General features: G+C 33.0%; 1 long non-coding RNA gene across 1 annotated transcript; it reads left to right on the forward strand.

Annotated features, from left to right (window-relative positions):
• Positions 1 to 1,152: 1,152 nt before the first annotated feature.
• Positions 1,153 to 3,486, forward strand: LOC18612086. The gene is made up of 5 exons (XR_001930025.1): positions 1,153 to 1,390; positions 1,963 to 2,014; positions 2,122 to 2,184; positions 2,726 to 2,833; positions 2,940 to 3,486. It is a non-coding gene; the product is annotated as an uncharacterized LOC18612086 (long non-coding RNA).
• Positions 3,487 to 5,094: the final 1,608 nt, after the last annotated feature.

Genomic DNA, 5,094 nt, shown 5'->3' on the forward strand with positions numbered 1-5,094 from the left:
GTAAAAACTAGAGTGCACTAAATATAAATAATTCAAATGTGGAATCAAATGTGGAATCAAAGTTACATGTAATTATTAAAAATTGAAAAGGTGATAGAAAATAAACGAAAGATTTATGTATATAATTGACATGTGAGCACAACATATTTAATAATTAACCTTTCTTTAGTTGAATCTTTTTTATCAATATATATAGTAATTATATTACATAATAATTAATGTCAACATAATTATTTGATTAATTGAGAAGGAAATTAATAATTTATTAAAAAACTAAAAGTATTTAAATGTAAGAATGGCTACATTATAATGCAACAAGTATGATGCAACAATATAATGCAACAAGTATAAAACTTTGCTACATACATTAAAATTTATTCGTTTATTTATGTATTTGTTCAAAATGTAAAGGATGTAGGACATAATATGTAGAAGAGAAGCTTGACAAAAGTGAATATTAATCTTCAAATAAATATAAGCATAGACATAGACAAATTCAAATTAAGTTAAATGAAACAATAATATATAATGCCAAATACATTCAGAATTAACTCCTAATTGAATCTTGGTCTACAGCTAACATTAAATTAAATTAATATATATATATATATATTAATTTATTTTATATGTAAGCTTCTAGTAAATTTCATTTATATGATTACAGTTATTAATTTTATTAGTTATATATTATCATACTTTTTATAAAAATATATTGATAATTAATTATACAAATATTGTAATATATATCAAATTAAGTATAACATATAATTTGGAAATAAAATATAAGTATATAATTAATTTTGTAATATAACATTAAGTTTTAACTGAGTAATATTAAAAAAAATGACCTTATTAATAAAAATTAAAATATTCACATTTGTGTCATTGTAAAGACTTGAACCTCTGACTACATGTTAAATGAAATAGACTTTAACCAATTCTACCACCCGCTTACAGTGTTTTAACTCATGATCAGCTCCTAAATATCCCATGCCCCCTGCTTAGTTTAGCCAAAAGCCCAAAACGATGCCGTTTGATGGAGTTGAGAGGGATTTTGGTGAGTCACAAAACGACGTCGTTTTGCAACCTCAAAACCCTAAGTATAAAATGAAAATTTTCTTCTCTCTCCTTCATTTCCCTCTTCCATTTTCTCTCTCTATCGGTTGGCGCTCTCAACTCTCTCTAAAAGTCAGTCATTTTACTGAGCTCTCCCGTCCGCTGGCATCTCTTCCTTCCAAGCGGCCCTCCTTTCTTTTTTTTTTCTTTTCCTTCCCTCTCTCTTGGTTGGCTTTCTCCCTTACCAACAGCAGCTCTCTCGTTCAGCGCTCTCACCTCTCTCTAAAAGTTGATCTTTTTGCTGAGCTCTGCCTCTACCATTGTTGCTCTTGAGGTATCTTTGTCTCCACAATCTGCTATACCTTTTTTTCTTTAATGAGAAAAATGATGCATTCCACTATTTTGTCGGCTTTTCAAGAAGTGAAATTTCAGCTTCATAAATGCCAAATTCCCTAACATTATAACTTAAGAGATATACTAGACAAGCTTTTCTTTCTAACTTTCGATCATTCTCCGTGGAATCAAACATTATTTCAAGATTTTGCTCAATAAGTTGTGCAGTGGATTGATTCCTTAACATTCTTTGTGTTTTTTTGGTCGTAATTGTATCCTTGTAGCTCTTGTACCCTATCAGTCTCCCTCGGTAGCATTATGTAATTAACTGTTCAAGTGCGGATAGCATTTCCTTAGTTTTTGTTTATTTATTAGGCATCGCTTGTCAACCACTACTTTATCTACAGTTGTTGCTCAGGATTAATCTAGGAATATATTCTTCTCTTTTCTGCACTTGTAACTATCAATTTTACATTTAGTTGGGGGATATATCTAAGTAGCAAGTGCCTACTGTTACTAGTCTCAGCCTCTTCCGTTTATGCATCGTTTAAAATTGCACTTCGTCTTTTGTAGCTACACCTCCATGGGAATCAGGAGAGAGAATTCAATTTTATCACGGTGAATGGTAAAAAAATAAATGGGCCTGCAGTCTAAACAGATTTTTGTCAGTATTCTGAATCATGCTTGGATTTGTATTTTATTTACATGGTTAAATTCACAAACTTGATGCAGACACTAGATCCAATAGATGGCACGCGAGGGTTTGTAAACGAAAGTCAGACCGCCTTATATGTGGTAGGCCTTGCATTCTGCTTCGATTAAGTTATTTTCATTTGAAATGTTTCTTAGTGCCATGAAACCTCGAAAATATTTATTACATCTAGCATCGAACCAGCTACCTTAATGTTATTGGCTTGTACTTATTTAACAATCTTACTGATATTGTACAGGATTCAAGTTAATAAACAATATTTTGTTGTTCATGAACCACGCATTACCTGATAAAAGAACATATGTAATTTATATGCACGCTCAAAAATTGTAAAATATGTAGTTATATACATACCACAATTTCAATCATAAGTTTGACATTTGTTTTTCTGGTTTAGATCTTTCAATAAAATTAATATATTAGAACTTCTGTGATTGTAAACGTTGAAGGAACAACTGTCTCCTTAGTTAATATTTTATAAAATAAAACCAATAGTATTAGTGGCTATCAAATTGCTACAAATTGTTGCTTCTGTATGTTTATTAGTTTTACTTTGGTTTGTCTTTACATGTTATTTATATATATCGATTATCATTGACTATATATAGTTGAAAATAAATGCAGGCAATTGAACTGAAATGAGATGTTAGCTTTTTGGAAGTGTTCAACCGCACTCATAAGCGTTTAGGTGGTCATGGTGATTTTGTAGATAACAAGTCCAAGTCTACGAGTGTACGTACAAAATTTATTAATTTCTACGTTAAAGTTGATTATCTAGTTGAATAATAAGCTTATTTATTTTTTTATGTAAGAAATGTATAATTCTGTACTATTGCAGAAGTATGGTGAGGATTCATCTTCCCAACCAAAATTCGATCTGCATGCTTAGGCTGAAGTAATTGGAGGGATGGAGACTACACGCACTCGCGTGTATGGGTTTGGTACTCGGGTGCATGCTACAACCTTACTTACTGGAACGCACAGCAATGTTGCAACATATGAGTCTACGTGTGGCCCTATCAACCCAAACGTGACCAGTCCCGCAATTGTATTGGAAGAAAAAGTGGAACATCTTTCAGAAAACTTGGGTAAGATATGTGACGAGATACGTGGGGAGATACGTGAAGAAATTAAGAATGCAATGACGAAAAGCATGAGTGAATTTATGGCACGTATGGAATCCATGATCATGAGTACTGCGCGTTCAAAACGAGGAGATGCGAGACCTTCAAGCTAAAATTTGGACAAGTAAGAACACAACATTTCATGATATGATGTTTATTTTTCACTGCCACACTTGGATACTTTTTAGTGTAGCTGTTTAATAATACATATAGCTTTATTTTTATATGTATTTAGCTTTTTTAGTCATTGTGTGTTTAGGGTAATTTTTAGTTATATGGAATACGACTTTGAATTTTGGTTTTTAATGTATATTTTTGTTTATATATTTTGAAAGTCCAATGCAGTGAATTGATAAAATATAATTGAAATGAAAATGGGTAATTTTTAACATAAAAGCATCATGAAAAGGATAGGAAATTAAATTTCCAACAAAAAAATTATCAACGAAATTGTTTCCAACGAAATTTTCTGTTGAAACACCGTTTCCAACTGATTTTTTTCCAACGGAATTTTTCCCCCTGAATTCTCTTTTCCAACGGAATTTCTGTCTCAGTGTTTTCCAACGGAATTTTTGTTGGAAATCCGTTGGAAATTTCCAACGGATTTTCTTTCTGCATTGTATTCCAACGGAATTTCCCTTGGAAATCCGTCGAAAATTTCCAACAGATTTTTAATGTGAAAGACGACACAAAGCAAATTTTTCCAACAGATTTTCAACAAAAAGTATTACCGATGAGGCTTTTACAGACGGAGTTTCCAACAGATTTTTTCGTTGGAAATCCGTCAAAAATAGACAGTTCCAACAGAAAATTCCGTTGGAAATAGGCTTTTTTTTTTTGTATTGGTTGCTTTCGATTTGGTTGTTTAGCTTTCATATGGATTTAAAGGTTAGAGAGCAACTCGATTAGGACAAAACTTTATGATATTTAGTTCTTGCAGGTTTTATTAAACCGGATAGTGCTTGGTCCATGTGTGATTGCTGTTGTCTTTGCATGGACCAATTTATGGCTAGGGAAGCTTTCACAGCTCCCAAATAAATATCAGAAAGATGCTCTTTCGATACTATTTTATGGTAAAACCTCTTTTGAAACAAAATGCGTATTTCTTTTTTTGAAAGTTATTGTTTATTTCAAAGTAGAGGAAACCAAAGATTCACTTCTAGGGGAAATACAAGAATGATTAAAGTCTGTTATTCACCTATTTGGGGATAATAATCCTTAATCCTCACAGCACCAGCCACCAAAGACCTTTTCAGAAAACAAAAACAAAAGCAATGCCGCCATCATCCTAACATATCAGGTAAGCAGGGTCATAAAAAATGTACACAGCATTCCAACTCTACACAACCCAAGCAACCTAACAAAACAATGCGGAAGCCACAAAGGACCAGCCTACTCCAAAACTCCCAGATCCCTCAGGTGGCTGCATCAAAAAAGAGCCCTGAGCCATAAAATCCATAAATCTGTAGTTGCACATCAACAGAAAACCCATCCGCATCTCCTGCACATCTCAAAAACCAGAATCCATCACTCATATCTCGAATCACAAAAAACAAAAGCAATCAAAGTCACCAAAACCTCATCAAGGCCAAAAGCATATAGCATCATCCAGGGGCCCATTTAGGAGAACGCATGAAAAGAACACAAACCTTCCCAACAGCATCCAAGAAACATCAGAGAAAACCTTTCATCAACACAGCATTATCACAAGATGCACAAGGACACAAACAAGGAGCAGACATAAAAAGGACCCAAGCACAAAGGGGAAAATCAAAACATTCAACAACTCCACCAGGCACTGCACAGCTCCCTTAGCTAGGCAAACAGCAAGAAGAAAAAAATCCCTGAAGAAAAGTTAATGTCCCATTA

Source organism: Theobroma cacao, unplaced genomic scaffold, assembly GCF_000208745.1.
Source record: "Theobroma cacao cultivar B97-61/B2 unplaced genomic scaffold, Criollo_cocoa_genome_V2, whole genome shotgun sequence".
Taxonomy (NCBI): Eukaryota; Viridiplantae; Streptophyta; class Magnoliopsida; order Malvales; family Malvaceae; genus Theobroma; species Theobroma cacao.